Source organism: Haemaphysalis longicornis, unplaced genomic scaffold, assembly GCF_048455015.1.
Source record: "Haemaphysalis longicornis isolate Haplotype H1 unplaced genomic scaffold, Haemaphysalis longicornis Haplotype H1 scaffold_1, whole genome shotgun sequence".
Lineage (NCBI taxonomy): Eukaryota > Metazoa > Arthropoda > Arachnida > Ixodida > Ixodidae > Haemaphysalis > Haemaphysalis longicornis.
In genome coordinates, this window is record NW_027526203.1 from 213,969,966 (window position 1) to 213,988,361 (window position 18,396).

General features: G+C 46.2%; 1 pseudogene; it reads right to left on the bottom strand.

The window, feature by feature from the left end:
• Positions 1-5,059, bottom strand: part of LOC144157260 (uncharacterized) — a 5,659-nt pseudogene extending 600 nt beyond the window's left edge.
• Positions 5,060-18,396: the final 13,337 nt, after the last annotated feature.

An 18,396-nucleotide genomic window follows, 5' to 3' on the forward strand; every position in this document is an offset into this window, starting at 1 on the left:
AGAAAGCCCCAAAGCGGCCTAGGATTCGCGGGGTGGGCTGGAGCAAATAAAAAAAGGCAAATGAGCACTCAATTTATGCTAAATAAAAACTTTTAATAACGGATGATCAGCCGTTTGGATAAAAAAGAACCGCGAAACGAGCTGGTGTACAAACAAATGCACCAATCCAACACCATCAGACCTTAACGGGAGGAAGAGGTTATCGCGGCGCATGGGCTCCCACTTGGACCGCCATACGAAGGTAGCCAACACTCTGTGAAATGCTTGAACGTTATTTCGTGCGCAACTAAGGGCCTGCAGAACATAAACAAGTTTGGAGACAAGAAATACATTTCACAGTTCTGCACGCGCAAATATAGACAGCTCCCGCCCATCCATGCCTGCGTTTTACGCTTCACCACGGTAACTTAAGAAGACCAATGAGGTCCACTGTTCCGAATCTGATGTAGAGGAACCCCAAGGTACTGTATTGTCTCAGAGTCCCATGTTATGCCTCCATATTGACGCGGTTGCGTACCCCACTAGCCCTTCCAAAAACCTCTTGATTTTCCAAGGTTCCCCTTAGCACCACTTACATCGCAAAACCGCTGTGTCAGCATCATTACCTCCAAAACACTTTTCTTGTCCGTACAAAAAAAGGCAAGGTCATCTGCATAGGCTAAAACTTTGACTTCATAGTTTTCCAGTGAGAAACCACGAATGACACTGCTTTGGAGAATACTAATGTGCAGGGGCTCAAGGTACAAACCTAATAAAAGGGGTGACAACGGGCAACCTTGCGTACGGAAGATCTAATGGGAATAGGTCTAGAGAGTTCACGATTTATAATCAAGTGGGTCGTACACCTTTTGTAACAGAGAGATATGCCTTTCTACAAGGCTTCCCCAAGCCCAGCTGACTCCAGAACAACAAAAAGGAAAGGATGGCTAACCCTGTCAAATGCTTTGGCAAGATCAATTTGAAGCAGCGCAACCTGCCAAGCACCATCGGATACTCACTGCAGTACTGAACGAGCAATATGGACATTGGCCTGAATGCTCCGCCCCTGAATACCGCAAGTCTGGTGCGAACCTATCAGACTTGTGATTACAATCTGTAGCCTGCGCGCCAGCACCTTCGCGAGTATCTTGTAATGCACGTTACACAGAGATATCGGCCTGTAGCCATCCACGCTTTTCAACTTTTCTGCGTTGTCACTTTTCGGGATTAGTACAGTATAACCTTGGTAAAATGTAGGAGGCGGGACATCGAGTTCATAGGCCTTTGTAAATACCTCATGTAAGGCAGGTGCCAGAATACTCGAGAATTTTTGGTAGAACTCCGAAGTGAGGCCATCAGGTCCAGGTGACTTATGGGTTTGCAGGTTTCAAATGGCAATTTCCACTCCTTGAAGCGTAATTGGTCCTTCTAAAACAGCCCGCTCATCGTCACTGAGCTTAGGAAAAGGCTGGAGGAATACATTAAAATCAGGCGCACTACAGGTACCCGTGTTGCCTTTAAACAGTTTTTCGTAATGGGCACAAAATGCTCCAAGTATACTGCGGCCATCAGAGTAGCTTTGGCCCCCAAACTCAATTTCTACTATAACTTTTTCTAGTGCTGTCTGCTTTTCATCTCCAAATGCGCGTCGTGTTGGCGGCTCCGGCAAAAACCTTCGCGTTCTTGATCGAACAAGGGCTCCCCGATATTTTTCAGTCATATGCTGCTGCATGTGAGCTTTAACATCGCATATTTTATCAAAAAATGTCCCTGCCTCAGCTCTTTCAGCCTCATGTAATTGCATCAAGGAACTGCGGAGTTCGCGCATGTGAAGTCGCTTCAAAAAAGTTGACCGAGCCGATGCCTCTATAGCTACGTTTTTGATTTTTTGTTTAAAAAGGTCCCATTTTTGGAAAATACTAAGGCTTGAAAGTTCGAATGTATCGTTCAAGCAAGCTGCTACTGTGTGTTGAAAAAGTCCGTCCCAGAGTATACTATTGTTCAGTTTCCACAGTTCCCAAGGGATGGGAGCAGCGCGCCAGCCCCGTGGACCAATTCGTGCAGAGACCATTCAATGATCAGTAAAAAACATTGGCCTAACAACATAATCCCGCACAATGGAGAACTTTCCCGTTGAAACATAAATTCGGTCCAGACGGGCACTAGAAAAACAATGAAAATGCGTAAAGTGTACAGTGCTCCCTATAACGCTTCCTATGTCAACTAGGCCGTATTCACTGATCAGGTCACTGACAACCGCGGCACTGGAATCATAGCGCCAGTTACCTGCCGAACGATCCTCCTGAGTACACACACAATGGACCTCTCCCTGTATGTAAACACCGTGACGTCAAGAAGCGCACGTGCGCGACGGGTGGCGCCTGCTGGCGGCCGCGAAATGCGGCTTCGGTTGGCAGAACGCGCCTGCGCCGCCGGCCCGGCCTGGCCGCGCGGTGCCCGAAAGGAATGATGTGCCGATGGTTCGGGCTGTCGCTGGCCGCATACATTACAGGTGGGGGTCTAGCTATCCTAGCTGCGGACGTCGCACCTCCATGTAGCTTTCTGCACCAACAACCTCCGCAACACTTTCGTATATGACGAGTGACGCTTTCGGATAATCAGTGCGTGACAGAACAGCATTAACGAGTCATTCTGAAGATTGGTGCGTTTGCGACGCGTTCCAAGAATGTTTTGTTATGATGCTTTATGTTAGGACACATACCAAGGAAAGCTCATTCATTGTTGTTTTCGAGGTCCGCTTAAGCTGAGCGCGGTGCCTGAGGCAGCCTATACGCTCCCTGTTCTTGGGATCTCTGCGTCGCCCGGAGACAGTGGCTTACGAACGATTTCATGTCGAGGGGGGAAAGGAAAGGTAAAGCATGAAAAGATTAAAAAGTAAAATTAGCAGCAACGAAACAAAAATATAAAGAGCAAAAACCAAAAATTATTCAAATAAAATTATCGCGATGATGTCGTGCTCATACATAGGTGACCGATTGCTTTGTTACATTTTTCCCAAGTAAAATCGCGAAACGGCTCATCGCCATTGTGAGAGTAACATAGCAGCCACATATTGTTAGTGCGCATAGCTTGCGACAGTGGCACTGAAATAATTATCGGTACTCATTATTTCATGATAGTTAAAGTTAGTGTCCTTGTACACCCGCTGAATTCGCCGGCGTCGGGAGGCCGCAACAAAAGAATACATTCACTGAGTCCGTTCGCTCAGGGCCAACAGATATCGAGTTTTTTCGAGACGCGTGAGCGGCCCATCTCACGCCGAAAGCATGATGCTACATGCATGTGAGCACGGCAAGCATATCAGTTTTGCCGCGTCCTTAAGGCATAATATCTTTGATCAAGGTAAAACTTTATTGCATTTACAAGCAATGAATTTTGTTCGTCTTGAACAGATCTCCCCATACGACCAAACTTGTCGTGGTCGATTTGGCGGCAGGCGGCTATCGCGGATACTTCTTCGAAACATTTATTTCGCGTAGCTAAGCAGGTCAGGCATTCATTGTATTTTTAATACAGTACTCTATCTCATCAAAACATGACAATATTTCCCAGCAAGAAAGTTTCCATCTGACCCCAACCCCGGTACTATTTCTGCTGGTGCTGCATGATAGCCGATGGTAAATGAACAGCATCATTTCATGGCAGTAATCAGCGCGGACTGCCAATGTAGACGATATGACTGCGCTTTGAAGAACAGCAGAAGTTCGAGAATGAGAAACGTTGCTATGAGTAAGAGCAGACGATGTCGCTGCTTGTGCTGCTAGCCTCTTCGGCGCATTGCACGCACCCACAATACCTGCCGAATTTACCTGTTTGGGGACGCGGCAAAGCCTGATGCCGCTGATTTTGCTCGCACGATTTGCTTAGCCGAGAGTACAGCAACCCACCGGCATCAGAAAACCGAACACATAAACACAAACTCCACTTTTGCGCGCGTCTAATGCAGCCTCACTGCATACGCGCCGCGCGGGGGTCCGAATGTTTTGCCAACCACCCTCCCGGCCACACCCAGCACGTGCGCTCGCCGTGACGTCACGGCCGCCGCGTGACGTACCCCGGGAGAGGTCCATTAAAATCACCTAGCAGTAGCACACTTCTCTCGGTGCACAAAAATTGAGCCAAGGAGAGGGAAAAACTCCTCCTCTCAGTCAATTTGTTGGGGGCATACAAGCAAATAATGCGCCATTCAGTTCCCGATATGTCAACGTCGCAGCAGACAAACCGCCCAACTTCATCCACTCAGGGCTGGAGAGCTGCCTGCGTGTCCTCATCTGTACTTAGCTTGTTCTCCTCAATGGCCGCAATAGTTATAGAATTTCCCTGAAAAAGCTGCAGAAGCTAATACTGTCTGCGTCTCTGTCTTAATCCCCTTACATAAAGTGAGGCGACGTGTACTGCTGCTACGTGTGTACGTGTGTGTTGGCCATAGGAATCAGCTATTCGCTCTCTCACCGAAAGGAGTCACCCTAGTTTTTGACGACCGCTGAGACTGCCTCCAGGGGGTGGGCCGCACATTTGACCTGCTAGCTTCCGGATCTTCCCCTGCAACTGCTGCAAGGTCAGGCGCCTACCTCTTCTCTGCACCAGTACAGGTTTCCTCTGAATAAATAGAGGCCGGCCGCTTTAGGGGCCGTAAAGCAGCGTCAATCATCTCTTCAGAAAAATGGGGTGCATCAGCCCACGATGCCGACGGCGAACAATTAGGCTCCGAAGAACCATCCTCAGCCTTGGTGAAGCTTTCGGAAGTAGCGCTGTCTTCCCTAGCCACTCCGCTGCAGGGAAGTGATGCGCTGTCACAGGAGCTCTCAAACAGTTCGGCCTCCTTTGACGGGGCCACATCATCAAAGTCCCTGGAATCTTCAGCTGAAGGCAAGACAGGTCCCACTGGCCCGCACTTCCTGCAATCCGAAAACCCACCATCGGGTGGTTTTGGTTCCCGGAGTACAGGGTCATGCTGTGGGGTCTCAAAATTGGCAGATGGAGACTGCTGGGAAACGGTGGCCAGGCCTGGGGCGACGCTGACTTCTCCTGAAGCATCCTCCACTTCAGATGCATCCATAAGGTGTTCGGTAGTTTCATCGTCTGTAGTCTTCGCCTGCCCCTGACGCCTGGCCCTGGCCCCGATAAGCATACGTCATTACACAGTTTTCCACCGTATGTCCATAGCGCCGGCATTGGTAGCACTGGGGTGTACGGCACTGCCGTCGCACGTGCCCAATCCTGCTACAATGGAGGCATAGCGGTGGTCTTCCCGGAATGAGTACCAAGCTCTGGATCCGATAGACATCTAGCATGTGCGGGATACTGCTCACAGAGACACCTTCTTTCAACTCTAGGCAGACATCCCGGTTAGAAGTTTCTATTGTTCCATTCAAGGGCAACGCCAAATCTCCCGGTTTACAGATTGGACTGTGCCGTACGGTTCCAGCGCTTCCACGATTCGTCGGCTCTCCATGTGGCGGGGTAACCAAAGTAGCTTTACTTTGACCTCCCGCGAATCCGGGTCAAACACCATACACTTTAAGGACTTCACGGGTAAACTTCCGAGGTCTACAAGCTTGTGCTTCGCAAGATCACTGACGCACGTTACCATCCATACATGGCTCATCTGGTATTGACCAATGCTAATAACGTCTTTGAGATCCATTACTCGAGCAAGAGCATTCCTGAAGTCAGGAGCACGGTACGTGCGGCCTTTGAGATCAGCATGCAGAAAAACGGTGTTCAGGACAACGGTACCAGTCGGTAGACGGGGAAGGACCATCTTGTAAGTATTTTCTTCGTGTCCAGACGATGAAGTACCTCGGCCAAAGGCCGATGCGCTGTTTCCAGCTTGCATTATTGGAAAAACACAGCAGCTCCGAACGGCTTCTTCCTCTTGCGCTGCTGAACTTTGAACTATAAGGTATATAATGTATAAGCAGTTTACACTTTTATTTAGTTTTAGCATTTTAAGCAGCTTAGGTGACTATTTGTTGCATTGCGCTTGTGCAGTAAGCGTCCCCCAAGTTTCCACAATATCTCACGTCTAGCAATTGCATTGCTTAGACGGAAAAGCGTTCGCAGATGCGTAGTCGTGCTGCTGAGCGCTGTGCTTGTTCGCCCAGCGCAAAAAAGTGCATCCTGCACCCTAGTTTTGCGGTGTATGGTAAAAGTACCAGTTCATTTTATTTCCGTAGTACCTATATTGACTTCGCTAACTCTTCTCCCGCATTTCAAGTGGCCTTATGTTTTCCTACTGGCGTACCAGTCAGCGAAGCGTACATCGCATGTGCGCTTGTGCAGCGCTTGTGTGAAGCGACCTTGACTTGGAGCTTGTGAGAATCGTGGAGAACCGCGACCCGCGATCCCGAGCCGGCGCGCGCTTCGGGAGAGACTGGTGCGCTGAAACCGGTCCGGCGCTGCGCAGGTTCGTCGGCGTCGCCCGAGACATGGCACCACCGATCTGTGCGGGCATAGGCACGCGGGGGCGGGCGGCGTGAACGTGTGCGCGCGGGAGTCTGGGGAGTCTCGGTGGATACCCGACCGGGGCTGGTTCGGCGGAATATGGCGGCGGAACATGTATCTCAGGTGGGAGCTTTGTTTGTCGCGCGCCGTGAGTGCCTGCCTCCCGTTCGCGGTCACGACCCGGACGGCGTCATTCGTAAACGCCGTCGAGCCTTGTGCTCGCATGCTTTGGGATTCCCCAAATAAACGGCTGTTCTTCGGCACTACTGTCTACTGTGTTCTCGTATCGGCGAACCTCGCTGGCTGCCGTAGGCATGGGAGCCCGCGTGATTGACACGCCGGGAGCTACCGTGGTGGCTTACGCGGCAAGTTACGCCAGGACTGGCTAGGTCCCTGAGGAACCCTACATATCCCACATTGCGCCCGAACGTGGGGCTCGTCTTCAGACGAATTCGAGGTTGCTAGCTCCCCGAGAAAGGCGTTGCTGCAGTCGTAGCCCGCTATGCTTTGTCCGGAAGACTTCGGACGAAACGCCTCGCGCCACTCGGTTGCAGGCAGACAGTTTTAATGCCTGATACAGCTTTGACGGCAAATGTGTAAACCTTCCTACACGCACCAGGCGGTACGTCAGAAGGATGCCTCCAAGCACCGCAGTCGCGGCCCGCTTGCGAGACGGGAGGTACGTAGGCCTTGTTCCAACATGGCGGCGGGGCGCCTTCCTCGTAGCTCAGTCCCTGTGCGGTCGCGCCGGCGGCGCCAGTTGAAGTTCTCCGCAGGCGCGGCGGTCACTACCGAGCGAGGGTGCGGTGTTTGGGAGTTCGCAAGCCCCACGATGAGCCCGCCGCTACCGCGTTTCAAATCCGAGGCGGAGTGTTAGCCGATTTGACGCCTGACAAAGCGCGAGGGGGGTCGCTGAAGAATCAGTCTCCGCTGCGGGGGAAGCGGGAGCAATGGGACCGTTGTCTCCGCGCTTCCGGAGTGCGTGCGTCTCGATGCCTTGAAGTCTCCGCTCGAGATTCCGTTTAGGCAAAAGAGCTTCGCGCAGCTCGGTAGCGAACTTGTTCGTCGCGAGAGATCACCAGTCTTAGGAAGAGACGGACTCTCAGGCGACCTATACCGGTGATGTGCGCCCGTAAGCCGCTGGTATTGCGGTTGGCGCTGGCTCTACGGCAGCTTGCATTGCTGCGAGTGAGTTGCAGGAGCCCCGCCTGCTTGATGCTGACGCAGCTTTGCCGACCAACGCACCAGGCCGAAATTTTGAACACCTGGAGATCTTTAACGTGTACCGAAATCTCGTACACACGGGCGTTTTTGCTTTTCGCCTCCATAAAAAAAGCGGCCGCCGCGGCCGGGAATCAAACCCGCGTCGTCATGCTCAGCAGCAGAAGCGACAGCATTTTCTATCATCTTGAATTTGCTCAGTATTAAAATTAAAGGGCGCATGAATTAAAGACGATTAAGGCGGATTAGCGGGTATGGGTGGTCTATTAGTGAGATGATTGGATGAGCTTATGTGAATTAGTGAGGTTGGTGCATTCAGTAATTTGGATTAGACGGATTAGCGGGCCGGTTAAGGTGGATATTTTTGGGGGTCCTTGGAATTTGAAAATTTCGTGGCCTTCCCCCTCTCTACCAGTCCGGAAATTTTGTTGCGCCCAAAATATGACAACCACCTGAATGCTATAAAACATTTTTCTTTGTACATGTATTGCGCTGTTACGTTATTTCTAGCTTAGGTTGACACGTCGCATTGAAGTTAATACATATTTCCCTAATGCATATTTTATAGTCCTCCAAGGGTTTTAAAGGCACATATACCGTAACACCACGTTAAATCAGTAACCGGGGGATTTCAGATAACAACGAACGAAGGGTGCCTGATCGACCTCTTCAATTTGCTTGAAATTTGTTTATATCACTCCCTCATGCATTACTCTAATGCTCAGACTCAACAATATTTTCCCTGGGAAAAATTTTCTCTTACTGGAAAAAGATTAAAACTCGACAACGCGGACCCCCGTCGCTACCTGCCCGCGCGCCTTGGTCAAATTTAGCGACGTCTATCTACGAAAATATTCATGAGAGGCAATTAGTATATTTGCGCTGAATTTAAGCCTGGTGTAAACTTGGCCAAAACCGTTTTGTCGCTTACAAGAATATACATTTTTCGCAATAAAATATCAAGTTAGTCTCAGAGCCCAATTTTAAAGCGAAGATTCACGGCCCCCACTGATGCCGTTGTACGCCAATACTCCTTGCAGGAGAGCCAACTCTCTCTGACGACGGGGGTGAATAATCGTGGGTGAAGGGGCGGAATCGAAGTTGGGCCCCTCGCGTTATGAAGCCGGCGTCTAACCGAATGCTCCATTTCGACACGGTCGAAGCGAGCCCCAAGCATCAGGTACCGATTCGCGCCGTACACCCCAAACCCCAACGTTAGTCCTACTTAGTGCACACCCGAGAGTTGCTGTGGGTATTCTGGGAAAGTGGTGCGTACCTGCAGAGCAGCACATACTCGCCGTGTTGGGTTGGCCAACCAAAGAATCCATGACTAGAAAGCTTCCCGTTCAGCAATCGTCGTCATTAGACGGAGTTGTGCAAGTTTTTTTTCTAAGCTTGAGCCTATATTAGAAAAAGTACTTAAGTTACAACTTTCAAATTTTACTCACATGTGCTCCTTACATTTCTAAACAAACGCACTGAATATTGTAATTCTATACAATACATTTAAGATGGAATTGGCGTGCAAGTTTGAAGAAAAAACTGAAAAGCATAAAGTTCAGGCGCTAATATAAAAAAAGAACAATTGATTTTTCTAAAATTATCCCCAGATGTAGGCCCTTACATGTCCTTACAAAAACAAGTTGCATTATTTTGTCCCCGTAGCGCGTATATCACGAGAGATGAGACATATCCGCCCGGCTCTCCACGACGAACTGTAAGGATATATATAGCAACTTTCTTCAGATTTGCATAAATTATACATGTTCTGTATAAAAGGCAAACGATCCCTTCACGAATAGAACTGAAAATGGAGCAGAGAAATGGCCTCTTTAATGTCCGCGTTGGAACACTTCGATTACTACCTCTTCGCCATAACTCTCAACGAACGCTCGGGGGAGGCCCAGGTCCACACGATACTTCCCATAATGGGATGCCGAGCCCGTCAAGTGTTGGCTATGTTTGGACTGACCGCAAAAGAAGCAAACAATTATGATGCCGTCAAGCCGAAGTTCGACAGTCATTTTTTCAAAGAGCGGAACATACAGTTTATGACAGTGCCTCCTTTCGCAGACGCGAGCAATGGCCAGAAAGTCGGAGGATCAGTCTCCGACCGCAGTTCACAAGCTGGAGGATCGCTGCGATACAAGGTAGTACATGAATAGATGACTCATTCTGTACAGGTACGTGGCACCGTCGATGGCCCTGCAAAGGATCCGCAGCTGACACTGGCCACAGCACTGGTCAAGCGTTGCCCCACAGGCGATGACGCATTACGTGACTTGGGTTATCAGCACAATTCAATGCCCACAAATGTATCTACAATGCCGAAAAGTTGCAAGTTCGTTGTCGTTAGGTTAGAAAGCCATAACCCAACGGTTTCGCGCAATCCCAGCAAGTATACCAAGTTCCTGGCCGTGAAAAACACTGTCACTCTTACTTATCTTTACAATAAAAACGACGATAATAAATCGTCAAGAACTAAATACAGTCAAAACTCGATTTAATTAAATCCCATTTTGCGAAAACTCCGATTTAACTAAGATATTCCGATCCCCCCTCAAACGCCCATAGGCACGCTGCGCTGATGTTTGCCCCGCAAGCAGCAGCGCCGTTTTCTATTTCCTGGTGGTTCGGGGTGTCATTTCTAGTAGGAAAGATGTCACGCATGTCACGGGCTCGGATCGTAGCATTCATGCGCCCAACAAGGCAACCGGCGACAGGCGACTACAAAAGGACCAGCTGGGACCAGAGGCCAGCAGAACAACGAGCGATCCAAGCTAGGCAGCGTCGCTACGGGCAGCGCTAATTACTGTGCTACACTCTTGCAGGTTTGTGGAGCACTGTTTTTGTTTTCTAAATTAAAAAAAAAAAAAGCTTGGATCGCTCGTTGTTGCAATGGCGGAGAAAGCACCAGGGTCGATAAAAGAGCTGCTAAAATATGTTGTCGAAGCGAACGCGGCTCTAAAAAAAGAAATGGATAACGCTAACGCCAGCTTAAAAAAAGAACTTGATGACGTAGTGGAAGGTATGAACAACATGAACCTGACTTTTGAGGAACTGCGCAAAACCAAAGAGGAACTTGACTCGCTGAAAAAAGAGCACACTGCACTCAAAGCAGAAAAGGAAGAGCTTGAGCGGTACGTCATCCACATGGAAACCGAAATGACGCAGCTGAAACAGTTTACTAGGAAGCAAAACATTGAGATTGAGGGCATGCCACAGGAACCAAAGGAATCGCTAACAGAAATCGTTCAGGCAATAGCAGAAAAAGTTGAGGTGCAGTTGGAACCGTCAGACATAGACGTCGTTCACCGCGTGCCAACAAAAGAGCCGACCAAAACTAACATAATTGTTAGATTTGTGTCGAGATCAGCGAGGAATAAGTTGCTGCAGGCCGCTAAGAAGAAAAGGCTGACGACAAGTGATTTTAGTTTCGCCGATGACAGCCCAGTATATATTAACGAGCACCTGTGTCCTGAATACAAAGCTGTGCTTGGCAAGGCTATCGCCAAAAAAAAAAGGAAAAGAAGTGGAAGTTCGTATGGGTTGCCGAATCGAAAATACTAGCCAGGAAGACGGAAAATTCCAGCGTAGTTCACATCGCCACACTGGCCGACTTAGCCAAAATAGTATGAATCATCCCTCTAACCTAAACAGAAAATCGACACAGCTATGGCGAGCGCTGGCTGCGAAACTTTAAGCCTTCTTCATTGTAATGCTAGAAGCCTTAACAAAAATATTGATTCTTTAATAACTTTAGTATGTAGACTTACATTTGATTGCAGTATAATAGCAATTTCGGAGACATGGTTGAAAGAAAGAAAATTTATTAACATACCGAGTTATCATTTTCTGTCGCTACCAAGAAAAACTGACTCAAGAGGCGGTGGTGTTGCACTTTACTTGTCCACTGCAATAACATATAAACAACTGAAGGACATAACGGAAATGCAAAGTGAATATGAGATGTTGTTTGTAGAGCTTGGTACGGAAATTACGATTGGTGTGATCTACAGGCCACCTGGCTCTGGAATTCAGGCTTTTCTAAAACAGTTTGAAGACCTATTACAACACTTTGCTACCACGAATAAAAAAGTGATCATATGCGGGGATTTTAACATCAATATAGCAGATCCCTCTAGCACTGATTACCTAAACTTACTTAGCTCATATGGTTTTCAAAACCACATTACATGCCCTACTAGGGTAACAGAAGTGTCCTCTTCCATCATTGATCACATTCTTTCTAATTTCTGTCCAAGCTCAGTAGAAGCGGGCGTCATTGCTGAAAATGTCGCTGACCACTATCCTACCTACATTATTGCTCCGAATACTCACCTTTCGAACATTAAACATACTCCATATCAAGCACAACGATGGGACTATGAAAGAACAAGAACAGTAATACAAGAAACAAACTTTAACGAAGATCTTGGTAACGAGGATCTCGATAACGATGTTAACCTAACGTACGAACGTTTTTATGCAAACTTACGAGCAAGCTGCATTAAGTCAAACTGCAACTCTCGCAGATCATTGTACCTCTCAACGCCCATCTGTCCCTGGATGACAAATAACATACTTCAAGTGATTAAAAAAAGAGATTACTGGCTCAATAAAATGAACCAACACAAAGGCAATGATTATTATAAAGAACAATACAAAACTATGCGCAACTTTTCGCTGTCTCTAATACGAAAACAGAAAAAAGTTTACTACAGTAAACTTATACTCAAAAACAATGGCAACTCAAAAGAAATATGGCGTATAATAAACTCAGTATAAAGCCTACACAAAAGTTCAACATACTCCCTGATTTGAGTATCCTGAATTGTGACCAAGCTACACTTGCTGCGAAATTCAATGACTTCTTTATAAACATAAGTAGGACCCTAAAAAATATACACAGTAATGAACCGGCCCCCCTACTACCCCCACCGATTATTAATAGCTTCGCATTCAAAGAGATAACCACCGCAAAAATAATCGCTATGACCAGACAGATGCAGTCAAATAAAGCAATGGGTCATGATGAAATATCAATTAACATATTAAAAGCTAACATCGACATTTTGTGTCACCCACTAGAAAAAATATTTAATATATCTTTTTACTGCGGAAGTTACCCCGAACAGCTAAAAATTGGTAGAGTTGTGCCTATATTCAAAGGAGAGGACCCCAACTGTATAGAAAACTACCGTCCTATAACAATCTTATCGTGCATTAATATCTTGTTTGAAAAGCTAATAGCGAAGAGGGTAATGGAATTCATTGAAAAATATGAAATCTTAAAAACAAATCAACATGTTTTCCTCAAAAATTACTCATCTACAACGGCAGTTAATGCAGTAACAGATGTAATTAACCAAGCCCTAAATAACAACCAAATTACATTAGGCATATTTCTTGATATACAAAAGGCTTTTGATTGTGTGGATCACGGCATTTTGTTGCAAAAACTAGAACGCTATGGATTTCGAGGGCCAACCTTAAACTTTTTTCGCAGTTATTTAAGTAACCGTAAACAGTTTGTACATATAGCAGACAGCAAATCTGGGTTAAAAACTGTCCTAGCAGGGGTAGCCCAGGGGTCGGTTCTTGGTCCCATATTATTTTCTCTATTTATCAACGACTACCCCACTTCCCTAAATCACGCCGACGCAGTTATTTATGCCGATGATACTGCTTTACTCGTCTCTCATCACAGTCTAAAAGAAGCCAAACTCTAGCAAATTTAGAATTACGTGAGACATTACACTGGTTTAACAGTAATAAATTAGTTCTAAATATCAAAAAAACAAAATTTATAGTCTTCTGCTCTAACCGAAAACAAGTAACAGACGACTGCAAGTTATACATAGGAAATACACCCCTTAGTAAAGTTGAGGAATATAAATATTTGGGAATAACTATAGATAAATCAATGCACTGGGCGCCTCACATAAGAGAGCTGAGCAAAAAGTTGTCTTTTGGATGCTATACATTACTTCAAGCGCGCAAACACTTTGACGCTAAAACACTAAGAATTATATACTTTAGCATTTTTAACTGCCATCTTAGTTATTGTATAGAGTCTTGGGGATATACATTCGCGTCATACAGCTCCGTTATTGTCAAACTCCAAAAAAGGGCGATGAGAATAATGACATGCGCCCCCACCACCGCGCCATCGTCCCCAATCTTTCCAGAACTTAACATTATGCCATAACATTATGCCATTATGCGGGAGCAGTCTAGGCAGCATGGCTCACGCTTCTCGCCTCTACGTTTTGCAGGCTTTCTTCATGTCTGCGGTGCTGCTTCGTTTGCCAAGAGCGTCTGTTTCGGCAGGCGCATCTACAATCTTTCCTGAGCCGGTGAAGATAACTAATCACCACCCCTGGAACCACAGCCGACCTTTGAACGTGACTTTCTTCGTGCGCACGGACTTCGGCGCACCCACCTCATCTACGTCAACACCGTCCAGCCCGGCCTGTATAAAACGCGACCTGCCAGCCAGCCACCTCAGTGGGCACGGGAGCAGTCTAGGCAGCATGGCTCACGCTTCTCGCCTCTACGTTTTGCAGGTGCGTAATACTTATCCGTTATACGCAAAGAGAAGTGACAATCGTTGTTTGCTATTGCTCCCGTGCCCCGGGGTGTTGTGTGACATTATCGCCGACTGTTTCTCGATGTCGTTTTTGCTACTATGCTCGGGCGATGTGGAAACCAATCCCGGTCCCCCAAGACTCGCTCTGCCGATATTCTTGCACTTGAAAGTTTGCCCGATGACCCCGCTGAGCAGATGAACGTCGTGTTTCACCTACTTAAGAATCTGCAGTCCCGTTCCATTCATGCGGCGAAGTGTCAGGCTGATTTAGAGGCTGGCCTTAAATCCATCCAAGCAGGACAAAAGAAAATTGAAGCCAGCATAGAAAACATCCAAACGCGTCTCTTGGCAGTAGAAGAGAAAACTGAAGTGCTCGAGCGTATCGGCGAGGATATAGCGACAGTAGTCACTAATCCTGATTCCTTGCAGTCGCGTGTGGACGATCTTGAGGATAGATCTCGTCAAAATAACCTGATCTTTTATGGATTCCAGGACTCTGTCCGCGAGACTTGGGAGGAGTCTGAATCGCTCGTGAAGGGGGTCCTCACTAACGTTCTCCCCACTTTTCCGGACAACGCGTTCGAACGCGCTCATCGTTTAGGGTCTTTTTCTCCTACTAAATCCCGTCCAATAATTGTTAAATTTTCAAGCTTTAAAACAAAGGACCAAGTACTTTCTGCACGCAAGAAACTTAAAGAAAATGACATAACGGTGTCCGAAGATTTCTGCCCTGCAACGCGGGAAATTCGTAACAAACTAACTGCGTTTGCGAAAAATCAACCAGGCGAACCACTCTTTCACCTTCGATACAAAACACTCGTTATTAACAAGACGCACTACATCTACAATAAGGCTACTAATGAAATATCCGAAGACGTACGACGACCCTCAATCACTAACGATCAGCGTCGCTTGAACTCGCGCGCTACTACGTCCTCGTAGGGGCGCGTGAGGGGAAGTGGTCAGGACCTGTCGCGTGTATCAGTTCTTTTTACTAACATTCGTAGTATCCTCAACAAGCGTGACTCACTAACATCGGCAGTTGAGACAATTAAACCAGACATTTTAGTATTAACTGAGACGTGGCTACGGCCGCACATTTCAGATCACGAATTATTTTTTCCAGCACACCGTTTCTCGGTTTTTCGTTGTGACCGCACTTTGCGATCGGGGGGCGGCGTCCTCCTAGCCATCAATAAAAACATTCCATCACAATGTATTCATGTGCAAAGCAACCTAGAAATAATTTGGGCTATCATCGAACTAACTTCCCAAAAGCTTATCATCGGTGTTTGCTACCGTCCACCCCATAATACTCCTACATTTATAAATGAGCTACACGATGTTATCAACCTGGTTTGCACGCGTCATACTAATATCCCGTTGTTCCTACTTGGTGACTTTAACATTCCAAACATATCTTGGGAAAATGAACCGCCCACATTGCAGCCTTTTTCAACCTTTGCTAATGACTTCTTCAACACGTGTTCAGTTTTTTCTTTATCACAGCTGATCAGGCAGCCAACTAGATCAACGCAAACGTCTGCCAATATTCTTAATCTTGTACTAACTTCTAGACCAGATTACGTATCCAGTATTGCGCACCTACCCGGCTTAAGCGACCACTATATGCTATCGTTTGACATTAACTTACCACGTCCGAAATGTAAAAATAACATTAAAACAATTCTGCTTTACGAAAGAGGCAATTTTGACGCATTTAATGAAGAATTATCCGGTTTTCTCGACCCGTTCCTCGAAGATTTCGACTGTCGCTCGGTACAAACTAGCTGGGACATCTTCTCTGACAAAATTAAAGAACTAACAGATAAGTACATACCCACTCGCATCATAGTTTCTAATGATAACGCGCCATGGTATACTACTCACTTAAAACGCTTATCTAACCGAAAGAAACGTTTATATAAATTAGCCAGGCTGTCCCCTAGCTCTGTTCGGTGGGCTGCCTACAAAGAGGCATCTAAAGATTACGTCACTGCTCTTAAAAATGCTAAAGAAAATTTTTTGACTACTACTTTACCATCGATGTTATCAACCGATACAAAAACGTTTTGGCGCGTTATTAACCCCCCCAAAGATGGTGACTGCTTAACATTTGTTGATGAAAATAATACCGCTATTCCTTCCAACCGAAGTGCTGAAGTTCTCAATCAAGCCTTTGCATCGAATTTCTCCGAAACTACTAATGTCCCACTACCTTTACCTTGCAATTACAGTCACAACCAGATGCCCCCAATTACCATCAATTCTTGTGGTGTTGAAAATTGATTGATTGATTGTGGGGTTTAACGCGCCGACGCAACGCAGGCGATGAGGCGCGCCGTAGTGGAGGGCTCCGGTTTAATTTTGACCACCTGGGGATCTTTATCGTGCGCCGAAATCTCGTACACACGGGTGTTTTTGCTTTTCGCCTCCATCAGAAAAGCGGCCGCCGCGGCCGGGAATCGAACCCGCGACCTCGTGCTCAGCAGCGCAACGCCTTAGCCACTGAGCCACCGCGGCGGGTAGGTGTTGAAAAACTTATTAAATCATTAAAACCATCCTCTGCTCCTGGATGCGACCTCATCAGTCCAAAAATTCTAATCAGTACTAGTTACTATTCTTCCATTATACTAACAAAAATTTATCAACAGTCGCTCGATCACGGTGTGCTACCAATTGAATTTAAAATTGGAAAGGTGGTTCCATTCTTCAAATCTGGCAACAGGCACTCACCCCTTAATTATCGACCTATTTCTTTAACTAGTAATCCGTGTAAACTAATTGAACACATATTGTTTTCTAACCTAGTTAAATTTTTAGAATCGAACTCTTATTTTTCTCTGTCACAACATGGTTTCAGAAAATCGTATTCATGTGAAACGCAACTCGCATTATTCACCCATAAACTGCATACTATTCTTGATCAGTCCACGTTTGCCGATTGTATATTCATTGACTTTTCCAAAGCATTTGATAAGGTGTGTCACAAACTATTGTTGTTTAAACTACATCAGCTTAACCTCGATTCCAAACTTCTATCTTGGCTTGAGTTTTTTCTTACCAACCGTTCGCAATTCGTATCCGCTAATAATCATAACTCTGAGTTAACACCCGTCCACTCTGGTGTGCCGCAAGGTTCCGTGTTGGGTCCTCTTCTTTTCCTTATATACATTAACGACTTACCAGCATCCGTTTCTTCTAACATTCACTTATTCGCCGATGACTGCGTTGTGTACCGACAAATAACTTGCGCTGATGACATAGCCGTCTTGCAATCTGATCTTCATACTATTTCATCCTGGTGCAAAACTTGGCTCATGGAACTTAACTCTACCAAATGTAAATATTTACGTGTTACAAGAACAGCCCACCAGTTACCTACTTATTTTATTGATAACTCCCGTTTAGATCATGTATCATCCTATAAATATCTTGGTGTTCACATTTCAGCTGATTTAACACGGACCACTCACACCGAGTATGTAATTTCCAATGCTAACCGCGCGCTAGGATACCTCCGACGCAATTTTTCAAGAGCCCCTACTTCACTTAAATTACTAATGTACAAAACACTCGTTCGTTCTAAACTGGAGTATGCCGCATCAGTGTGGGATCCAAGTTATGATACGCTAATACAATGACTCCAAATGGTACAAAATAACTCTGTTCGCTTCATTCTTTTAACTATAATCGCACTGCTAGCATAACTTCAATGAAATGTAGCCTTCAACTACCAACGCTATCTTATCGCCGTAAAAATTTGCGTCTTTGTCTGTTCCATAAGATATTCTATCACTCACATCTACGCCATCAGCTCATTTTGCCTCCGCATTTCATATCGTCTCGTTTGGATCACGCTAATAAAATCGGAATACCATCGTCAAGGACAAATGCATTTTTTCAGTCTTTCATACCCAGGACTTCAGTCGAATGAAACCATCTTCCTGCATCAACCGCTGCCATTATTGATCATGAATCATTCAAAACAGCCTTAGCTTGTATAATGATATGTTCATTATACAAGCTAAGGCTGTATAATGATATGTTCATTGTATAATGATATGTTCATTTGTATTTTGTTTTGTCACGCCTTAGCTAAAATTGTATACTAAGAAGCCAACCTGATATATTCG